Here is a 23,558-nt window from a genome sequence, read left to right on the forward strand (position 1 = left end):
GAAGCATTCCTGGTTCCGTCACAATCTCCTCAAGAAATTATCTCATTTCCGGTCAGCTTCCAGCACATCACTTCAGGTGGAACGTCATGTGTGTGTTTTAAAATGCTCCTCGGGGCTCCGCCGTGTACTCCTGTGTCCGTGGGAAAAGCACGCTTTGTATGCTTTGTACACACTTGGCTCCGCTCCGTACATCCCGTACACATATGGCTCCACTCCATACACACACGGCTCCACTCCGTCCACCTCGTACACGCGTGGCTCCTCTCCGTACACCTCGTACACGCACGGCTCCTCTCTGTACTCCTCGTACACGCGCGGCTCCGCTCCGTCCACCTCATACACACACGGCTCCTCTCCGTACATCCCGTACACATATGGCTCCACTCCATACACACACGGCTCCGCTCCGTACACCTCGTACACGCGCGGCTCCTCTCCGTACACCTCGTACACGCGCGGCTCCTCTCCGTACACGCGCGGCTCCTCTCCGTACACCTCGTACACGCGCGGCTCCTCTCCGTACACCTCGTACACGCGCGGCTCCTCTCCGTACACCTCGTACACGCGCGGCTCCTCTCCGTACACCTCGTACACGCGCGGCTCCTCTCCGTACACCTCGTACACGCGCGGCTCCTCTCCGTACACCTCGTACACACGGCTCCTCTCCGTACACCTCGTACACACACGGCTCCGCTCCTTACACCTCGGACACACACGGCACCGCTCCGTACACCTCGTACACACACGGCACCGCTCCGTACACCTCGTACACACGCGGCTCCGCTCCGTACACCTCGTACACGCGCGGCTCCTCTCCGTACACCTCGTACACGCGCGGCTCCTCTCCGTACACCTCGTACACGCGCGGCTCCTCTCCGTACACCTCGTACACACGCGGCTCCTCTCCGTACATCGCGTACACACACGGCTCCGCTCCGTACACCTCGTACACGCGCGGCTCCTCTCCGTACACCTCGTACACACGGCTCCTCTCCGTACACCTCGTACACGCGCGGCTCCTCTCCGTACACCTCGTACACGCGCGGCTCCTCTCCGTACACCTCGTACACACAGCTCCGCTCCGTACACCTCATACACACACGTGGCTCCGCTCCGTACACCTCGTCAAAACACGGCTCCGCTCCGTACACCTCGTACACACGGCTCTGCTACATCCACACTGTAAATCCTGACCCCACACATACTTACCTCAACCAGCACCATGACAACAGCAAAGCAGAGTCTTGCAGACGGTAGAGGCAAGGCTGAGCGCACAGGACCTGTGATGAGGTCACAGGAGGGGCGGAGTCAGGGGTGACATGATCGGGGGTCTGGACAAAGGCTCCTGATCATGTGACCCCCTGACTCCTCCCCTCCTGTGACCTCATCACAGGTCCTGCGAACAGAGCGAGCAGGCAAGCGAGTGCGATGCTGTGAGTGGCTGCGGGGGAGGGGGTCTCATGCTAAGGCGAGGATGGGGTGCGAGGGGGGGGCGTGGCGGCTTATCTCCCTGCAGTGCGGGAGGAACTTGGAAACTATCACCGCCGTGCCCGCAGAGGGCCGGCGGCAGGAGCAACAGTGGCCGCAGCAGCTGGCAAGCGGCCAGATGATCGGGCGCTGCCGCCCGCGGCCCACGTGACAGCGGCCCAGCGGGAAAATGCCCGGTTGGTTATATTGCCAATCCGGGCCTGTGTCCGTTGGACTGTGGATGGTAGGTAGAGGAGAAGTCGAGGGAAACGTTCATGAGCTTAAAAAGTGCCCGCCAGAACTTGGAGGTGAACTGAACCCCCCGATCAGACACAATATGTTGCGGTAGTCTGAAGATCTGGTGGATAAAAACTTTGGCCACCTCAGGAGCTGACGGGAGACCGGACAGAGGGATGAAATGGGCCATCTTGGAGAAACGGTCCACCACCACCAGGATGACTGTACAGCCAGAAGAACGGGGTAGGTCGGTGATTAAATCCATGGCTATGTGTTCCCACGGAACCGCAGGGACAGGCAACGGGAGCAATAAACCGGATGGAGGTCGTCGTGGCACTTTGCTTTTAGCACAGGAGGGACAAGAGGCCACAAAATCAAGCACATCTTGGTGAAGCTTAGGCCACCAGTAGTGACGCATGATAAGGGCAAGCGTCTTCTTGATTCCGGCCAATCTGGAAGAGTGTCCCCATAGAAGGACCTTTCGCTTGAGATTCTCAGGCACAAGGGTCTTGCCGGGGAGTGGAGAAAGCCAGTTCACTGGAGCCACCGTGATGAGTTTAGTGGGCTCAATAATGTGCAAAGGTTCCTCCACTGTTTGAATTGGCTGGAAGACCCTGGATAGGGTGTCGGCTTTGGTGTTCTTGTTGCCGGGGCGAAAGCGGAGCTCGAAGTCAAATCGGGCAAAAAATAAGGAACATCTGGCATGACGAGGATTGAGTCTCTGGGCAGACTGGAGATAGGCCAAGTTCTTGTGGTCAGAGATTACAAAAGGATGAACAGCCCCCTCCAGGAGATGACGCCATTCTTCCAGGGCCAATTTTATGCCCAACAGTTCACGGTCGCCGATTGAGTAGTTGCACTCGGATGAAGAGAAGGCCTTCGAAAAGAAGCCACAGGGATGCAGACGACCGGAGGCGGATATCTGGGACAGTACTGCCCCGGCACCTGTTGAAGGAGCGTCCACCTCGAGTACAAAGGGTTGGTTGCTTTCAGGACGGTGTGTGGCGCCCCTGAGGCTCAGTCGCCACAGAGGTACTGCACCTTCTCCTAAGGTGTAGTGCCCCACCAACTAGGTAAGTTGGGAACTCCTTTCCACACTCCAACACCTGCATCCCACACACAGGATAGTTCAGTAGGTCCACCTAGCAGCTTCAGGCTGGGGGTAGCAGAGCACCCTTCGTGCAACCCTGCTTCGTAACACGAGATGTGCTGGGAGGTGGGTGGAGTTAGTATAAAAGAGAGGGAAAGTGGAGGTTAGGAAGTCAGTCTGACGGGAGGTCAGGTGAGAGGAGTTCAGTTCTGAAGTTAGTTTTGAGTTCAGTTTGAGTTCAGTTTAGAAAGAGTGCTGCAGCTGCCTCAGTGATCTGAGCCAGCTGGCACGAGAAAGAGAAGAGAAGGAGAAAGACGTAGAACTGCAACCTCAGCTTCCATAGGAGAGAGAAGGAACAGCGCGGAACGAAGGAGTAGGAGAACAGAGAGGAGTTGTGGGTTGGAAGAGGAACCGTGCCTATAGGTTCTCAGTGCAAGGCCGGGGCCCGGTCCCCGAGGTTGTATGGACACTTATGGTTCTGCAGCAGACACCGGTGTGTTATGAATGAGTCACCGTAGGAGGCAAAAGCAGAAATACAAGCTAAGTCCAGAAAACCAGAGAAGTTGGCAACTATCAGATTGCAGACCCCTGAACCTATCAACACAACTAGCAGTAGCCGTGGGGGGTTCCTACGATGCCCTAGACCCCTCGATCACAGCCGGAGAATTACATAGGCCTAAAGAAAGAAAGGGGAAATCTAAACTGCCCCAGAGCAGACCCCAAAGCAATAGGCAGCCCCCAACATATAATGACGGTGAAGCAAGATGAAAATACTAACACAGACAGAAAGATAGACTGAGCAAAGACGGGGCCCAAAACTACCTAGATAGGAAAGGACAGGAAGGCTGCTGTCTGCAATCTGCCAAAACCCTATCAAAGACATAAGCCAACAAGCTGAAATGAAAAAGGCCCTGAAGCAGCTAGGCTTCAAAAACTAAATCAGCACTCAGGTATTTTCAGAAGACAGAGCTAAATGAATTCAGCACACCCCAGCAGGGAATGGCAGAAATCCAGAAAAACAAAGCAAAACAAATTCAAAGCACCAAAGCAAAAGGCCGAGCAGCAAACTTAGCTTTAGAGGAGCAGGAATTCAGACTGGTCTCCAAGGATCCCACAGAGAAATCACCCGCAGGGCAGAAGGGCGTCGGCAGCCTTATATCCAGTCAGTCACTCCACTCAGCCAGTCATCATCATCAGCCTCAGGTGTTTGATAATCAGGCTCACTACCTTTCTTTACCAGAAGAGGGAGTTCCTCGGGCCTCAGTAATGAAGGGAAAAATGAACTCACAACACCGGTGGAGTAGTTGGCTGCAAATGCACTACTCCCATCCAAGACTTGGGACACAACAGCAACTGGATAGAGAGCCAGGACTCCTGAGAAGGGAGTCCCCGATAGAGGCTACAGCTGTCTGTCATACAAGTGAGGTTCTAGGAACATCTGACAGGAGGAATTCCAGAGAACTACGGTACTGGAGTTCTTCACACTAAAAGGCGCAATAGAGGAGTCGTTCAGGAAAGGCACATGTTGGAGGAGTGTTGGAGAGGAGAACCCTGACTTGCCCAGGAGGTTGATTGAGTCTCTACCCCGGAGGACACGGCGCGGAGGCAGGCACCAGTGGGTACCACGAACTGTGATTAAAGCTTTGAAACTGCAAGCCCTGGTGTCCTCCATTCATTCGCCGTCAACACCTTCAGCACCGCTTCATCTGGGTAACAGCATCTATACCATTCTGCGTCTCTCCTCATCCATTACACCTACACTGCCCTGGGACTACAGCTCCACCTGTGGGGAGCTATACCATCTTTGCTGCAACATATCATCAGTCCCAGTGGATCTGCATGCAGCGTTGGCTTAACCTCTTTCTTGCCAAACACCACGGGTGGTGTCACGAACTATTCCAATAAACTTTAACACCATTAACATCACCGCTATTGATATTGGGCGCCCAGGGCCACGGACCGGGTCTCTGCTGCTGTGACACCTTCCCCCTGACACCGGCCCGGTACCGAGTACCCTGCTGCCCTGGGTGTAAGGGCGACCCAGGTGCAACTCCGGAGCCGTGGAGAAAGCCCGTTTTAGGGTCTGAAAGGCCTCCTCCGCTTCAGTAGTCCAAGAATTGGGAGCTGTCCCCTTACGAGTGAGGGCGGAAATTGGTTTGGTTATAGCGGAAAAGTGAGAAATGAATTGCCTGTAATAATTGGCAAATCAGAGAAACCGTTGTATCGCTCTTACTCCAACGGGCGAGGCCATTTGAGAATGGCAGTCAGTTTCTCGGGATCCATCCTTAATCCAGTGTCTGAGATTATGTATCCCAGAAACGGCAGAGAGGTTTGCTCAAACAGACATTTCTCAATCTTGGTGTACAGGCGATTCTGCCGAAGACGCTGTAACACCAGGCGAACACTCTTTCTGTGGGATGCGAGATCCGGAGAGAAGACGAGAATGTCGTCCAAGTATATGACCATACAGGAGTACAAGAGGTCCCGGAAGATCTCGTTGACGAACTTTTGAAACACCGCAGGAGCATTGCAGAGACCAAAGGGCATGACCAGGTACTCGTAATGGCCGTCTCGAGTGTTGAATGCCGTCTTCCACTCGTCACCTGCACGGATACGGACCAGATTATAAGCTCCCCTAAGGTCTAGCTTGGAGAAGACCCGAGCCCCTCTGAGGCGGTCAAACAGCTCCGGAATTAGTGGAAGAGGATTCCTGTTCTTGATGGTGATCTCATTCAAGCCCCTATAGTCAATGCACGGCCGTAGAGATCCGTTCTTTTTCTTGACGAAGAAAAACCCGGCTCCCGCGGGCGAAGAGGACTTCTGTATAAAACCTTTGGCAAGGTTCTCCCGGATGTACTCAGACATGGCTAAGGTCTCTGCGGGAGACAGAGGGTAGATTCTGCCACTAGGAGGGGTCGAACCAGGGATTAGTTCAATTGGGCAGTCAAAAGACCGGTGTGGAGGAAGGACCTCCGCCTCCTTATCAAAGACGTCGGCGTAGGAACTGTAGGCTGAAGGAAGGCCCTCAAGGTCAGGAGGTGGCCGAGGAGCGGCTGCAAGACGGACTGGAGTCAGGCAGCGAGCTTAGCACGGGTGGCCCCAGCGGAGTACCTCCCCTGAAGACCAGTCTAGGACAGGCTGATGAGTCCTTAACCAAGGGAGACTGAGTAGAATCGCATGGGAGAGCTTAGGCAAAACCTAAAAGGCTATCTTCTCTCGATGTAAGGCTCCAACTTGTAACTCCACTTCCTCAGTGACCAAGGTGACAGTCTCCTGTAGCAGTTTGCCATCCACTGCGGCAATCAGGCGAGGATTACATAGGGTAACCACGGGAATTTGGTACTTGTCCACCTCTTCACGCCGGATGAAGTTACCTGCCGAGCCCGAATCCACGTAGGCCACCTCGGACCCACGTCTCTGCCCTGAAACCACAAGAACAGAAATGGTAAGAGGTTGAGAGGAATCATTAGCACCTAGGGAGGCCTCTCTTACCTGACCTAGGTGGAGGAGCTTTCCGGTTTCTCAGGACAGGTGTGGACAAAATGAGACAAACCCCCGCAATAGAGGCATAAGCCTTGAGCCCGTCTCTCCCTCCGACGCAACTCGGCCAACTTGAGGCGATCCACCTGCATGGGTTCGATCGAGGAGGGAGAAAGGGACCCGGCAGGACGGGGACTAGCGGACCGGTTGGAAAGGACAGGCGGTCTAGTAGACCTCCTGTCTCTCGCTGATTCCCGGGCGTGCTCCTGGAAGCGCAGATCGATGCGGGTGGCCAATGAGATAAGGTCCTCTAGGGTGGTTGGGGTATCCCTACCCCCGAGTTCATCCTTTATTCTACTCGAAAGACCGTGCCAGAATGCCCCCACCAATGCCGCGTTATTCCAACCCAGTTCAAAGGAGAGAGTGCGAAAGCGGATCACATACTACCCGACCGTGAGGGAACCCTGATGAAGGTTAAAAAGAGATTTGGTAAGGGACACTAACTGACCCGGCTCATCGAAAATCCTGCGAAAAGTATCCAAAAAGACCGGAAGACTCGAGACAATGGGGTCGTCCCGTTACCAGAGGGGGTCCAGCCAGGACAGGGCCTCTCCCTCCAGGTGGGACATAATGAAGGCCACTTTGGCCCAGTCAGAGGGATATTGCTGAGGCAACCATTCAAAATGGAGGCTACACTGATTTAAGAACTCCCTGGAGAGCTTGGGATCGCCACTAAACCGAGGCGGCTTGGCGAGGCGGGGCGTCAGGAGAGCTGTAGGCACGGAAGGTGGAGTCGGGGTCGTGGCGGCAGTCTGAAGGACCGACAAACGGCTATCAACGGAGGCTATATAACTCAAAATATGGGCTTGAGTCTCCTGTTGCTGGCCCAGCTCCTGTTGAAGATTGGCTAGTTGAGTGGCTTTTCCAGGATCAGCCACCTGCAGGGCTGACAAACGGGTGTCCATAGACTTCATGACAGACATGATGCGTCCCTGATTCTCCCGTAAAAAGAGCAACTCCTTTTGGGTAGCAGCAGAAGTACCGGCGGAGTCCATGGCCTGCTTGTACTGTTACCGCGGCTGGTTGGGTGAGGATAATCTCCAGGAGTGGACCCTCTGGATCGTGGCACCGAGGGGCCCCGGGCGAGCTGCCAGGTGGAGCCGACCCCTATACAGGGATCGTTAGGAGCAGGCCCAGGGGTTTGGGTTCCACGGAAGCCGGTACCAAGAGGGGCGGCACAGAATGGACTGGAGTAGGAGCACGAGACTGTAGGAGAAAGGACCAGAGTTGGGTTGCGGGACTGTAGTATAGACAGCAGGATGGAGCAGGAACACGGGAGGCAGGACTGGCGTAGGACTGCAGGGCTGGAGCATAGATAGCAGGATGAAGGAGGAACACGGGAGGTAGGTCTGGAATAGGACTGCAGGGCTGGAGCATAGATAGCAGGACGAAGCAGGAACACGGGAGTACAGGACTGTGAGACTGCGGCAGGAACCAAGGCGTACAGGACTGAGAGACTGCGGCAGGAACATGAAGAAGCAGGACCTAGTGTGCTAGCAAACACAATGATCAGGCACCTCCCTCAAAGGGGGACGGCCTGATATGCCCCTGTCTGAACTGCCATTGGTCCGGTGGTGCTTCCGAGTCAGGGCATTGCCGGAGCATAAGTGACAGGAGGGAGGCGCGGCTGTGGCCTATGGCGCATGCCTGTCAGAAGAGACCGCCGTGGATGTCGGACGGCGAAGGGCTATGGCGCGGGAGCAGAGGCCGGGTGAGTATACAGTGGCGGCGTGACAACCAGACACTTCCTGTGCCAACCTTCCCCCCTCCCCAGCTAAGGAATATTAATTAGCAGTGGAAAGACTTTCCTTGGTTTGAAGCAACATGTGCTGGTTACAAGTATGGGAAATATTAAAGAGGCCGGATCACGAAAACCATAAATGACAGAGAGATGAAAACCACATATTGGTAATGTTCGCCGATCGGACTTCACTACGGTGGTTCTTGCTAAGTTCTAGCGCTGACAGAATCCAAGAAATGGATTTCCCCTGAACCGTGTAAAATAATTAGTCCGTGTTTGGTCCTGAATTAATGCCAGCGACGAGCTGGAAAAGATGATACTATGTGCGTGTTTATATGAGGTACCCTCTGCTAATTATGGCTATCGGAAGTTTTCAGAACCAGATTCTAACCCCTAGAGCAGGGGGAGGACCATAACCAGACGGCACCTTTTGTGATGTCACTAGCCCAAAGCTATAAGGCATTGTCCCCTAAACCTTCAGCCAATCGAGCTGGAGATTCCATGCCAAAAGGAACTCAGATGAGTGGAGATGTTTGGCTCCGCCTTCTCCCCACATGGTTAGCCTAAGACCACCTAAGCACATGTAAGTGTTAATTTCTGTTTTTAAACCCGTTTATTTTATATTTGCATTGTACATATCTAATGTCTCAACTTTGTAAGATCTTTTATCTCTGTAATCATTGCCCGCCTTTTGGGGAATAAATTATAACTTTATTAGTCTGTCTTCATGCTCTAAGATGAATTTACATGCCTTTAAGATAATTGCGCTACAGAATCGGGTTGGCTTCGTAACCCCTCTATTAAGTTTATAAATTAATAAGAGAAAATCTGGAGCTGGTGGTGGCGAAGTGTGGTCTGGGTCCCAGGTACTGCTGACTGTGACGGAAAGGGATTTTATAAGCTAATTGGGTGGCTGCGGCCAGAGCATTTTATGATTCCCTCACTGCAGCGTGCCGGGTGGCCAGACCTCATTGAAGCAGCCGGCTGGCGACCAATTAACCCAGGTGTAGTTCCCTGACTGACCTGAGGGTAAGGGGGGCGCTGGAGAGCTGCGAGTTCCAAAGTGGAACTGAAAAGTTTCATGAAGTATTGTTGGCAGTGGTGGGACACCCAAAATAACCCCCCTGCAATAAATTGTTAGGGCAAGACTAGCTTGCTGTTTTTTTATCACATGGTGCCAGCGGTGGGATAAATAAAATAATCCCCCCTGTGCATGTGATAGCTGTGTGTTGGCAATATGTCATGATCCCGCCACTCGGGGCACCAGAGAGCTGCGAGTTCCAAAGTGGAACTGAAAAGTTTTGTGAACTATTGTTGGCATTGGTGGGACACCCAAAATAACCACCTGCGATAAATTGTTAGGGCAAGACTAGCTTTCTGTTTTTTTATCACATGGTGCCAGCGGTGGGATAACTAAGATAAGCCCCCCCGTGCATGTGATAGCAGTGTGTTGGCAGTACGTCGCGTCCCTCCATCCGTGACATACCGGTGTCAGCGGCGGCTTCGTGACATATTGGTGGCAGAGCGGTGGGATTATCCTAGAGCATTAGTCATCTGGTTTGAGCAATCATTCCTCTCACTAAAAACATGCATGGTTCCTGCTGGAATCCTGCATCATAGGTTTTGGAGAACAGACTCAGTGTTTACTAGTCGCTAGACAATTGTGTTTACTAGCGAGTTTCCCCTCCCTTCTCTTCGTTTTTCTATTCTATCTTTTATTTGGCAACCATGGCGGCGAAAGGAGAACACTGGTACACACAGCAGAAAAAGGAAATTCTTGCTGGAGTATGCACGTACCGAGGCATTGATGCCACAAACAAAACCAGAGACCAACTGATCAGGGCTGGCCCAGAGATTACGGCGCCCTAGACGAAACTATTTTGTTGCGCCCCTACTATTCTTGGCAGTAGATGAAAACTTGGGATATAAATTTAGGAGCAAAATAAACCACAACAATGATTAATTAACTCTCCTAACTCTTTAATCTTCTGAGAAGTTGTATAGGACAAATATATACAAAGTAATCAATAACACAAAACAAAAACGATCATAGGTGATTAAAATTTTTGTTTCCTTGTCTTTTTTTTTGAAAAGGATGACACTAAATCACCAAGATTAATTTGTTTAGCAACTTCAGATTCTATCGAAATTGTTGCCAACCCAACCAACCTCTCTTGCGTCATATTTGCCCTTAAATATGTACACTTTTCTTTTCATCCCTAAAACTTTTTGCCTTTTGAAAAGATTTTTTATAATTTTTTTCTATTTTTTCTCTGGCGCCCCCTTTGGGTCGGCGCCCTAGGCGGCCGCCTAGTTCGCCTATACGTTCGGGCCGGCCCTGCAACTGATTTCGGCTCTAGTGCAGCTGGACAGTGCCAAGAGCCCAGCGGGCGCAGAACCTGGCACCAGCAGAGATGGCGCTGCAACTGAGGTCCAACCACCGAATGCTGGCTCCACATGCAACCAGAGCGGGTTGGACCCCTATCTGCAAATGGCCCTGCAACAGATCTCTGCTGACGATACGGACAGGCGCCTACAGCTGATCCGGGAAGCTCAAGAGAGAGCTGAGTGCCAAGCAGAGGCTCAGAGAGCCCATGAACTGGAGCTGCTCCGACAAGGGGTGATGCCCTCAGCAGCCCTGAGCCGTGAGCCCAACAGCGCTCAGAGTCCGAAGCCCCGGCCAGAGCATTTTCCCGTGATGGAGAAGGACGGGGACCTGGTCCTTTTCCTCCAGGCTTTTGAGAAAGCCTGCAGACAGTACCAGCTGCCTAGAGGACAATGGGCAAGGTAGTTGACCCCAGGGCTAAAAGGCAAAGCCCTGGAGGCGTTTGTTTCTCTCCAGCCTGAAGAAGATGACGACTACGAGGCCATCAAGCAGGCCCGAATGACCAAATTCTGGCTAACACCTGAGGTATACCGAAAGAAGTTCCGGAACCTCCAATGTGGCCCACACGATAGTTATAGCAATGTGGTGCAAGGACTCAGGACCCACTTTGACCAGTGGATTCATGGACTGTCAGTTGATACCTTTGACCTGCTGAAGGACCTGATGATCAAAGACCAGTTCCTGCATCTTTGCCCAGCTGAGGTCCGACAGTTCATCCTGGATCGAGAACCAACGAATGGAGACAAAGCAGCGCAGATCGCCGACAACTATGAGGCCAACCAGAAACCGGAGACTCGGAAGCCAGTCACCGCCAGCTGGAGAGGGGATAAGCTTGCAACCAACCCCAGTGCCCCTGCCAGCCATCCCTCTGGAGGCCCTGTCCCATTTGCCAATGCCAGGCCTACTACTGACAGTCGCAAGTGTTTCATCTGCAATCGGACTGGACATATCACTACCACCTGTCCGGAGAGGCAGAAGACCCCCCCAGCTAAGGCCTCTGGGCCCAACGTCTCTGTTCTTTTGGTGGGAGGTGTGGTTGGGAGGATTGACGACAACATGCAGCCCCTCCAGGTGGGGGCCTGTCTTGCTACAGGCCTCAAGGACACAGGGGCAGAACGAACCCTCATCGACCCGAACTGGCGACCTGTGAAGAGATGATTGAGGGGAAAACCCTGACTGTCACCGGGACTGGGGGCGTCCACTGTCCCTTGCCAGTAGCCCGGGTTTTTCTTGATTGGAGTGCTGGGATCGGGGTGAGGGAAGTGGGGGTGTCCGAAAACCTACCCACTGATGTTTTGCTGGGGACTGATTTGGGGAAGATGGTTGCATACTACGTCCCTGACACCCCTCCCCAATCTGATCATAAGGGTAATGCTAAAAGGGAGGATAACGGTGATGATGAGAAACGTGTGTGTTACCTGCTAATGCCTTGATGAGTAATGATGCAACTAATAACCATTCTTTCCCCAGGAATGATGCTGATGGTGATGTAAATGTACCACAGAAATCTGATAACCATTCTTTTCCTAGGAATGATGCTCATGATGATGATGTATCTGTGCCAGCTGAACCTGTTAACCATTTCTCTGAAACGGTAGATGTGTCTACAGGTACCGAAGTGTTCAGCCCCGTCGCTCTGCGGAGTGAGACGGCTGAGGAACCCCTAGCAGGAGCAAGCGATGGTGCTCAAGGGAATGGGGAGGTGCATGGGATCCGTGAGGAAGGTGATGCCATGCAACTGACCAGTGCCACCGAGGAAGGTAACTGGCCCATAAGTAGCACTGGCTCCGGAAGTGTTGCGGATGGATGGGGAGGTAGAGCCCATAGCAGCGCTGGCTGGTGGGTCTGTAGAAATCCCTGGGGAGACAGCATACGTAGCTGCTGTCACACGCAGTCAGAGTGCCCGGATCGCAGGTAGCGCCCTGCCTTCTGGACCCTCTTCCGCTATAGGAGAGACTGAACCAGAGGTGAACCCAGAGCAGGTTCCAGAGGGTCCCAGTGAGGAAGGAACCCTGACGTCACTTCTGGCTGCCTCCAGCCAGGAGTTCCAGGCAGCACTGCACTCAGATGTGAGCCTGGAAAAATTGAGACACCTCGCCGAGACGCCCACCTCCAGGACTGATAAGGAGAGGGTGTTCTGGGAACGAGGAAGGTTGTACCGGGAGACAGTACCCGGAGAATCCCAAAAGGAGGGGTTGAGGGAAAGACAGCTGGTCATCCCCTATCAGTTCAGAACTGAGTTGTTGCGGATTGCCCATGAGATTCCACTCGCTGGACACATGGGGGTCAGCAAAACTAAGGCACGGCTGTCTCACCATTTCTACTGGCAGATGTAACAAACTACTGCCGCTTCTGTACCACCTGTCAAAGAGTGGGTAAGGAGGGGCCTGCTCTTAAGGCTCCCCTTATAAGGGATAAGTGATAGAGGAGCCTTTCCAGAGAATTGCGGTGGACATTGTGGGCCTGCTGGCCGTCCCCAGCAGCTCTGGAAAGCAATTCATTCTCACCGTGGTAGACTACGCTACCCGGTACCCAGAGGCAGTAGCTCTGTCCTCAACCAGGGCAGACAAGGTGGCTGATGCACTGGTGACCATCTTTCCAAGGGTAGGATTTCCCAGGGAGATGCTTACCGATCGAGGGACCCAATTCATGTCTCGCCTAATAGAGGCTCTCTGTGAGAAAATGCAGGTGAATCATATGGTATCAAGTGCGTATCACCCACAGACCAATGGCTTGTATGAAGGCTTCAACAGTACCCTCAAACAGATGCTCCGCATTCTTGTTGAGACCCACGGGTACGATTGGGAGCCGTACCTCTCACACCTGCTGTTCTCTTTCAGAGAAGTTCCGCAGGCCTCGACGGTGTTCTCCCCCTTCGAGCTCTTGTATGGCAGGTGAGTCCGGGGACCCCTTGGGTTGATAAGAGAATCCTGGGAAGATGAGCCAAACCCCACTGAAGTGTCCATCGTGGACTATGTCATGCGCTTCCGTGACAAGATGCAGACCTTGAAGCAGTTGGTACTTGACAACATGGTGCAGACTCAGGCTGACCAGAAGCACTGGTACGACCAGAACCCCTGGGAGCGGACCTACCGGGTGGGTCAAAAGGTGTGGGTGCTGGTCCCCGTACCAACGGATAAGCTTCAGGCAGCCTGGGAAGGCCCATGTGTCGTCCACCAACAGCTCAACCCGGTCACCTACGTGGTCACGCTTGACCACGCACGGGATAGGCGCAAGGCCTTTCACGTCAACATGATGAAGGCTCATTGAGAATGGGAAGCCTGCGTCCTACCGATCTGCAACCTGCCCGAGGATGGGGAGGAATATTCCCTCCTGGACATGCTGGCCCAAGTCAAGGCCGGTGGGTTCACCGAGGACATGGAGATAAGTGATTTGTTAACCGTACCCCAGGGGTCGCAGTTTTTGGACACCCTGAATCCCTTCCGGGCCGTGTTCTCCAACCGACCTGGGAGGACGGAGTTAGCGGTTCATGAGGTGGACACCGGAAATCATGCCAAACTACAGCGAGCACCTTATCGTATCTATGAAGAGGTGCAACAGGTCATGCGCCAAAAGATCAATGAGATGTTACAGCTGGGGGTGATTCGACGGTCAAAGAGCTCGTGGGCCTCACCTGTAGTCCTCGTGCCTAAAAAGGATCAGACCACCTGGTTCTCCGTGGACTACAGGGTGCTCAACGCCATCACAACCTCTGAAGCACACCCGATGCCGCGCATCGAGGATCTGCTTGAGCGGTTGGCAAACGCAAAATACATATCCATCATGGATTTGAGTCAGGGATACTGGCAGATTCCCCTGAACCCTGAGGCGCAGGAGAAATCCACCTTTATCACCCCCTTTGGGTTGTACGAGTCCACGGTCATGCCCTTCGGCATGAAAAATGCCCCTGCCACTTTCCAGCGGATGGTCAACCACCTGCTCCAGGGACTGGAGGAGTACGCAGTGGCGTACCTGGATGACATTGTCGTCTTCAGTTCCACCTGGGAGGAACACCTTCAGCATCTCCAGGAGGTGCTCAAGCGTATTCACCAGGCAGGCCTGACCATCAAGCCGGGAAAGTGCCATATGGGCATGAGCAAGGTCCACTACCTGGGGCACCGGGTAGGTGAGGGGTTCCATGAGTCCAGAACCAGAGAAAGTGGATGCAATCACGTCCTGGCCCACCCCCAGGACCAAGAAACAGGTGATGTCCTTCTTGGGCACTGCAGAGTACTATAGGCGGTTCGTACAGGACTATAGCGCCCTTGCAAAACCCTTGAGGGACCTCACCAAGCAGAGGCTACCCCAAACAGTTAACTGGACGGCCGGCTGCGAGGCGGCCTTCCAAGCTTTGAAGACAGCCCTGTGCAACTCCCCAGTGCTGAAAGCAGTCGACAGCAGTCGCCTGTTCATGGTACAGACCGACGCCAGCGAGTTTGGCCTCGGTGCTGTGCTCAGCCAGGTCGACTCGAGGAACCAGGAGCACCCCGTGTTGTACCTGAGCCAGAAACTTTTGCTGAGGGAAATGGCATACTCCACCATCGAGAAGGAGTACCTGGCCATGGTGTGGGCAGTGCAACGTTTGCAGCCCTACCTGTACGGGCGCACCTTTACGGTGGTAACCGACCACAACCCTCTGATCTGACTGCATACAATGTCGGGAAACAACGGAAGGTTGCTACGCTGGAGCCTTGCCCTTCAGCAGTACGACTTTACCGTACAACACAAGAAGGGTCGCGATCATGGAAATGCCGATGGATTGTCCCGCAGGAGCAAACCCACGGAGGTGCGTCTGGCGGCGTACCGACAGGTACTACCTCCCTAAGTGCACTCTAAAAGGGGGAGATGTAATTATACTGTACGACATGACATAAGGTTCCCTGAGTATTACACTGCAGATGAGTTTTTTGCCTGTTTGTAGCTGCGACCCCCCTTCTGCCCCCACAGCTCACACACATTGCAGCTCTGTACCTGCATCTGTAACAGGACACCAGACACTTCCTATGCCAACCTTCCCCCCTCCCCAGCTAAGGAATATTAATTAGCAGTGGAAAGACTTTCCTTGGTTTGAAGCAACATGTGCTGGTTACAAGTATGGGAAAAATTAAAGAGGCCCGATCACGAAAACCATACAAGACAGAGAGATGAAAGCCACATATTGGTAACGTGCACCGATCGGACTTCACTACAGTGGTGCTTGCTAAGTTTTAGCACCAACAGAATCCGAGAAATGGATTTCCCCTGAACCGTGTAAAATAATTAGTCCGTGTTTGGTCCTGAATTAATGCCAGCGACGAGCTGAAAAAGATGATACTATGTGCGTGTTTATGCGAGGTACCCTCTGCTAATTATGGCTATTGGAAGTTTTCAGAACCAGATTGTAACCCCTAGAGCAGGGGGAGGACCATAACCAGATGGCACCTTTTGTGATGTCACTAGCCCAAAGCTATAAGGCATTGTCCCCTAAACCTTCAGACATTCGAGCTGGAGATTCCATGCCAAAAGGAACTCAGATGAGTGGAGACGTTTGGCTCCGCCTTCTCCCCACATGGTTAGCCTAAGACCATCTAAGCACATGTAATTTTTAATTTCTGTTTTTAAACCCGTTTATTTTATATTTGCATTGTACATATCTAATGTCTCAACTTTGTAAGATCTTTTATCTCTGTAATCACTGCCCGCCTTTTGGTGAATAAATTATAACTTTATTAGTCTGTCTTCATGCTCTAAGATGAATTTACGTGCCTTTAAGATAATTACGCTACTGAATCGGGTTGGCTTCGAACCCCTCTATTAAGTTTATAAATTAATAAGAGAAAATCTGGAGCTGGTGGCGGCGAAGTGTGGTCTGGGTCCCAGGTACTGCTGACTGTGACGGAAAGGGATTTTATAAGCTAATTGGGTGGCTGCGGCCAGAGCATTTTATGATTCCCTCACTGCAGCGTGCCTGGTGGCCAGACCTCATTGAAGCAGCCGGCCGGCGACCAGTTATCCCAGATGTAGTTCCCTGACTGACCTGAGGGTAAGGGGGGCGCCAGAGAGCTGCGAGTTCCAAAGTGGAACTGAAAAGTTTCATAAAGTATTGTTGGCAGTGGTGGGACACCCAAAATAATCCCCCTGTGATAAATTGTTAGGGCAAGACTAGCTTGCTGTTTTTTTATCACGTGGTGCCAGCGATGGGATAACTAAGATAAGCCCCCCTGTGCATGTGATAGCCATGTGTTCGCAGTACGTAGCGTCCCTCCATCCGTGACATACCGGTGTCAGCGGCGGGATCGTGACATTTTTTATCACATGGTGCCAGCGGTGGGATAACTATGATAAGCCCCCCTGTGCATGTGATAGCCGTGTGTTGGCACTACGTCGCGTCCCTCCATCTGTGACAGGCAGGGACAAATGTCTTGCCTGGAGGTACTGTCTCAAGGGCGACCGGAGCCACGGTCCTCAGGCTCTCGGACGGGGCGATCAGTCGAGGCTCCTCCTCCTCCTCTGATGACACCACGGAGCGGGAGAGAGCATCGGCCCGGACGTTCTTCTCACCGGAGAGAAAATGGAGGGTGAAGTGGAACCGGGAGAAGAACAAGGACCATCTGGCCTGGCGAGAATTTAGCCGCTAGGCTGTTTGCAAATACACCAAGTTCTTGTGGTCGGTGAACACCTGGAAAGGGTGGCGAGCCCACTCCAGGAGGTGTCTCCACTCCGAGAAGGCCAACTTCATCGCTAGCAACTCCCTGTCCCCGATGGAATAATTCCTCTCCGCCGGTGTTAAGGTCTTGGAGAAAAAGAAGCATGGGTGCTTCCGACCGTGCGTGTCCTTCTGGAACAGGACCGCTCCAGTACCGACGGAAGAGGCATTCACCTCCAGAATGAAGGGTTTATCTACATCGGGGTGATGTAGAATGGGAGTGCTAGTGAAATGGGACTTAATGGAGGAGAAGGCCTTGGAGACAGGTTCTGACAACAACTTGGGATTTGCACCCTTCTTGGTAAGGGCCACCAAGGGGGCTACCAAAGTCGAGAAGTGGGGGATGAATTGGCTATAATAATTTATGAACCCCTTTAAAGCGCTGCACCGCTTTGAGAGAATGGGGCTCCTGCCAATCCATTACCGCCTGTAGCTTGGCAGGATCCATGGCCAATCCCTGGGTGGAGATGATATAGCCCAGGAAAGGCAAGGACTCCAGCTCAAACACACACTTCTCCAACTTGGCATAGAGGGAGTTTGCCCGTAGGAGGTCGAAAACTTTGCAAACATCTCTCCTATGAGAGTCAATATCTGGAGAGTAGATGAGGATATCATCCAGATAGACTACAACTGAGGTAGTGAGCATACCCTGGAAGATGTCGTTTACAAAGTCCTGGAAGCCCGGCTGGAGCCCGAAGGGCATCACCAGGTATTCATAGTGCCCGTCCCTGGTGTTAAAAGTCGTCTTCCACTCGTCCCCCTCATAGATGCGAATCAGGTTGTAAGCCCCCCGCAGATCAAGTTTAGTAAACACTCTCGCTCCCAGTAGCCTATCGAACAGTTCCCATACCAGGGGCAGAAGATACTCATTCTTAATGGTGATAGCATTAAGACCCCTGTAATCGATGTAGGGACGTAGTTCTTCTCGACGAAGAAGAATCCCACCCCCACTGATGACACCGACTTCCTAATGAATCCCCTTGCCAGATTCTCCCTATACTGAGACATGGCCTCTGTCTCCCTGGGAGAGATAGGGGATAGACTCGACCCCGAGGAGGCTCAGCGCCAGGCAAGAGATCAATATGACAGTCGTAGGGGCAGTGAGGCAGAAGGGTCTCCACCGCCTTCTAGGAGAACACGTCTGCATACTGTCGATAGTATTTGGGGAGAGAGGAGAGATCTGCGGGGACTTCAGTTGAGGAAACCTGAATGCACTCCCTCTGACATCTACACTCACAGGATTTACTCCACCCGAGAATTCTCCCCGAGGACCACTCTATATGGGGAGAGTGAAGATGCAACCAGGGGACCCCTAAGAGGACCTGGTCGACACCCTCAGGCATGACAAGGAGAGATAGCGTCTCCTGATGGGAAGGAGACAGCGAGAGTATCAGCGGGGTGGTCTGGTGGGTGATCTGAGAGGTAGTGTCACTCCATTCACCACTCTGATGGTGACTGGCTGAGGTAGTAAACCCAGAGGAATTTCGTTTTGGGCAAAGGCAGATGACATGAAATTGCCCTCCGCCCCGGAGTCCACGCAAACCTCCACCGCCAGAGTGGAAGAGCCAAACTCAAGCAAAGGACAGCTTGGAGGAAAACGTTGCAGTATCTAGTAGGCTTCCTCCAGCAGCCACTAGAGGCGAGCGCTTTCCTGGCCGCTGTGGGAACCTGTTGGCAGGGTGATCAGACTGCTGGCAAATGTGACAGACCACGGGTACTCCTGCGGACCGGGACCTGGATCCCGCGCAAGAATCCCCCATGGCCTCTTGGAGCTCGGACGCCCGATTGGGAGGGTCCAGAGGTTTAGCAAAACTGGGTGCCAACCTAAACCTTTGCCTACACTTGGACCGCTCCAACCTTCACTCCGAAAAACGAAGGTCTATGCGGGTGGAGATGGAGATAAGCTCCTCCAGTGTGGCGGGAATCCATTTATGTGGTCAGCCAGACCTCTCCAGGACACCGTAACGAGGGTCTTATCTGACCACTCCAGTTCTGAAGCCAGCGTCTGGAACTGGATGACATGATGGCTGACCAGAGACGAGCTTTGTGATAATGCAAGCAGCTGGAACGCGGTGTCATGGGTGACTCGCAGTCCCAGAAAGATCTGCTTAAGAGTGCCCAAGAACTGTGAGGCACTCTGCACCACATGATCACCACACTCCCACAGTGGTGTGGCCCACTCCAGAGACTCTAACTCTATATCCCTATAACATACGTATCCAAGGGAGGGGAGTTATAATGCGTCAGTCACCAGTTTCATGCATCCATCATCACTCACACAAAATACAATAAAAGTCTATACTAGCGTATGGCCGAGCGGCCATGTGACTCCTTTATAGCGGCGTCCTTCCCGGACCTTCCCAGTGGACCAATCCGAGCAGGAACGGGACCTGCGCATGTGACCTCCGACCTCCAATGAGAGGTCGTCCCACGGGCATGCTCAGTAAGCAAAAGACAGGACTTAATACCAGAAGCGTCTGCTTGCTGCTGTCTCAAGTATGGTGTTATAGCAGTGCCTGAAGGAGCAACCAGACGCCTAGCATCAGCCTGGGCAAGATACCGGGACCGACGTCTCTGCTGAGCAGGAATCTCTGTGGCTGCAGAGGACATGGCTTGAAATTCCTCCTGGGCAGTGGGGGAAACTTGACATCTAACAACATGTTGTGCTTGCCACACCTCACACCATGAAACGACGCATGCGTACACAAACGCATGTCCCTACGTACACCATGTTAAATATATGAACGCATTCGGATCAAACGCAGCACGCACAGATGCAAATGTGTAACCAGCCTTACTCCGGCCTAAGGACTAGTTCCCACTTGTGATGAAATCGGACGAATGTAATCCGATATCAAATTGAATTATGACCAATGTTATTCTAAGATTGTGTGTTCATCTCCGTTTTTTTTACAGCTCGGATCGGATCACGATCATGAATTGTAATCTGAAATCGGATCACAACCCGCAATAGAAGTCAATGGGTGCGAGAAAAAAAATCACACAGAACTTGGACCATGCGAGTGCTGTCCAATTTTTACAAACCGATCGCATTTGAAAACCTGGCAATTCATATGCGGCTACAGTAAAATCACACTGACAGGTTAGAATATAATAGATAGACTACACATAATCATAGCGTACATATCTATATATATATAATTGTCTAATTCTGTCTGTCTGTCTGTAACAGAAATCCCGCGTTGCTGATTGGGCGCGGCCTAATGTGCGGATGGTAGCCAGGGTCCGGAGGAGAGGAGACTCCTCTGAACCCTGGGTACCATAAATTTGTAAAAAATAGAATTAAAATAAAAATAGTGATACACTCACCTTCCGACGGCCCCCGGACTCTTTCCATCCTCTCACCATGTGCCTGGCATCTTCCGGTCCCAGTAAGGCTTTGCGCTAAATGCCAAAAACAAAACACAAAACAAATATCCAGGAATAAAAAAGTAAAAAAATATATTGCAAAAATTGCATTTTGCATGCACATTAATTTACTTTTTCTGCTCAGACCCAGTTTCTCATTTGCGCTAAATGCCGTTGATGACGTCTCGCTCTCGCGAGAGTGACATAATTTTCGGTCCTTCGCGCTAAGCCTTACTGGGACTGGAAGATGCCGGGGCAGGAGTGCGCGTGAGAATCGCGCATGCACATAGCGCTATCTGGCACCATATTCCTGAAGACACATTTGCAGTGTGTCTTCAGGAAAATGGCGCCGGACAGCGCGGTATGGGCATGTGCATACTCCAACGCCAGTGCCACACTCCTCCCCCAGCCTACGGCAGAACGGGAGAGCACTGGACCACAGGGAAGATGGGTGAGCATAAATGTTTTTTTTGTATGTGTGCAGTTTCCTAGGGGTGAGGGGGACTATGCATACCAGGAAAGGGGGGTGAGAGGACCATGCATACCAGGAAAGGGGGGTGATGGGGACCATGCCTAACAGGAAAAGGGGGTGAGGGTAACCATGCATACCAGGAAAGGGGGGTGAGGGGACCATGCATACCAGGAACGGGGGGGTGAGGGGACCATGCATACCAGGAAAGGGGGGTGAGGGGGCCCATGCATACCAGGAAAGGGGGGTGAGGGGGACCATGCATACCAGGAAAGGGGGATGAGGATAACCATGCATACCAGGAAACGGGGGTGAGAGGACCATGCATACCAGGAAAGGGGGGGTGAGGGGACCATGCATACCAGGAAAGGGGGGTGAGGGGACCATGCATACCAGGAACGGGGGGTGAGGGGACCATGCATACCAGGAAAGCGGGGTGACGGGACCATGCATACCAGGAAAGCGGGGTGAGGGGACCATGCATACCAGGAAAGGGGGGGTGATGGGACAATGCATACCAGGAAAGACGGGTGAGGGGGACCATGCATACCAGGATAGGGGGGTGAGAGGACCATGCATACCAGGATAGGGGGGTGAGGGGAACCATGCATACCAGGATAGGGGGGTGAGGGGAACTATGCATACCAGGATAGGGGGGTGAGGGGGACCATGCATACCAGGATAGGGGGTGAGGGGACCATGCATACCAGGAAAGGGGGGTGAGAGGTACCATGCATACCAGGAAAGGGGGGTGAGGGGTACCATGCATACCAGGAAAGTGGGGTGAGGGTGACCATACATTCCAGCAAAGGGGGGTGAGGGGACCATGCATACCAGGAAAGGGGGGTGAGGGTGACCATACATACCAGCAAAGGGGAAGTGAGGGGGACCATTCATACCAAGAAAGGGGGGTGAGGGTGACCATGCATACCAGGAAAGGGAGGTGAGGGTGACCATACATACCAGCAAAGGGAGGTGACGAGACCATGCATACCAGGAAAGGGGGGTGATGGGACCATGCCTAACAGGAAAAGGGAGTGAGGGTAACCATGCATACCAGGAAAGGGGGGTGAGGGTACCATGCATACCAGAAACGGGGGGTGAGGGGACCATGCATACCAGGAAAGCAGGGTGACGGGACCATGCATACCAGGAAAGGGGGGTGAGGGGACCATGCATACCAGGAAAGGGGGGGCGAGGGGACCATGCATACCAGGATAGGGGGGTGAGGGGGGACCATGCATACCAGGATAGGGGGGTGAGGGGACCATGCATACCAGGATAGGGGGGTGAGGGGACCATGCATACCAGGAAAGGGGGGTGAAGGGGCCCATGCATACCAGGAAAGGGGGGTGAGGGGGACCATGCATACCAGGAAAGGAGGGTGAGGGTAACCATGCATACCAGGAAAGGGGGGTGAGAAGACCATGCATACCAGGAAAGGGGGGGTGAGGGGACCATGCATACCAGGAAAGGGGGGTGAGGGGACCATGTATACCAGGAACGGGGGGTGAGGGGACCATGCATACCAGGAAAGCGGGGTGACGGGACCATGCATACCAGGAAAGGGGGGAGAGGGGACCATGCATACCAGGAAAGGGGGGTGAGGGTGACCATACATACCAGCAAAGGGGAAGTGAGGGGGACCATTCATACCAAGCAAGGGGGGTGAGGGTGACCATGCATTCCAGGAAAGGGAGGTGAGGGTGACCATACATACCAGCAAAGGGAGGTGACGAGACCATGCATTCCAGGAAAGGGGGGTGATGGGACCATGTATACCAGGAAAGGGGGGTGAGGGGACCATGCATACCGGGATTGGGGGGTGAGACTACCATGCATTCCAGGATTGGAGGGTGAGGGGAACCATACATATCAGGATTGGGGGTGAGGGGACCATGCATACCAGGATAGGGGGTGAGGGGACCATGCATACCAGGATTGGGGGGGTGAGAGTACCATGCATTCCGGGATTGGAGGGTGAGGGGGACCATACATATCAGGATTGGGGGTGAGGGGACCATGCATACCAGGATAGGGGAGTGAGGGGACCATGCATACCAGGATTGGGGGGTGAGAGTACCATGCATTCCAGGATTGGAGGGTGAGGGGGACCATACATATCAGGATTGAGGGGTGAGGGGACCATGCATACCAGGATAGGGGGATGAGGGGACCATGCATACCAGGATAGGGGGGTGAGGGGTACCAAGCATATCAGGATTGGGGGGTGCATTATTGCATTATTATTAAATCTTCATAAATATACTACTGTTATGAATGAGTCACCATAGGAGGCAAAAACAGAAATACAAGCTAAGTCCAGAAAACCAGAGAAGTTGGCAACTATCAGATTGCAGACCCCTGAACCTATCAACACAACTAGCAGTAGCCGTGGGGGGTTCCTACGATGCCCTAGACCCCTCGATCACAGCCGGAGAATTAAATAGGCCTAAAGAAAGAAAGGGGAAATCTAAACTGCCCCAGAGCAGACCCCAAAGCAATAGGCAGCCCCCAACATATAATGACGGTGAAGCAAGATGAAAACACTAACACAGACAGAAAGATAGACTG

The sequence above is a fragment of the Dendrobates tinctorius genome, unplaced genomic scaffold (genome assembly GCF_039654945.1).
Source record: "Dendrobates tinctorius isolate UK_male_01 unplaced genomic scaffold, ASM3965494v1 ptg000090l, whole genome shotgun sequence".
NCBI classification, from domain to species: Eukaryota; Metazoa; Chordata; class Amphibia; order Anura; family Dendrobatidae; genus Dendrobates; species Dendrobates tinctorius.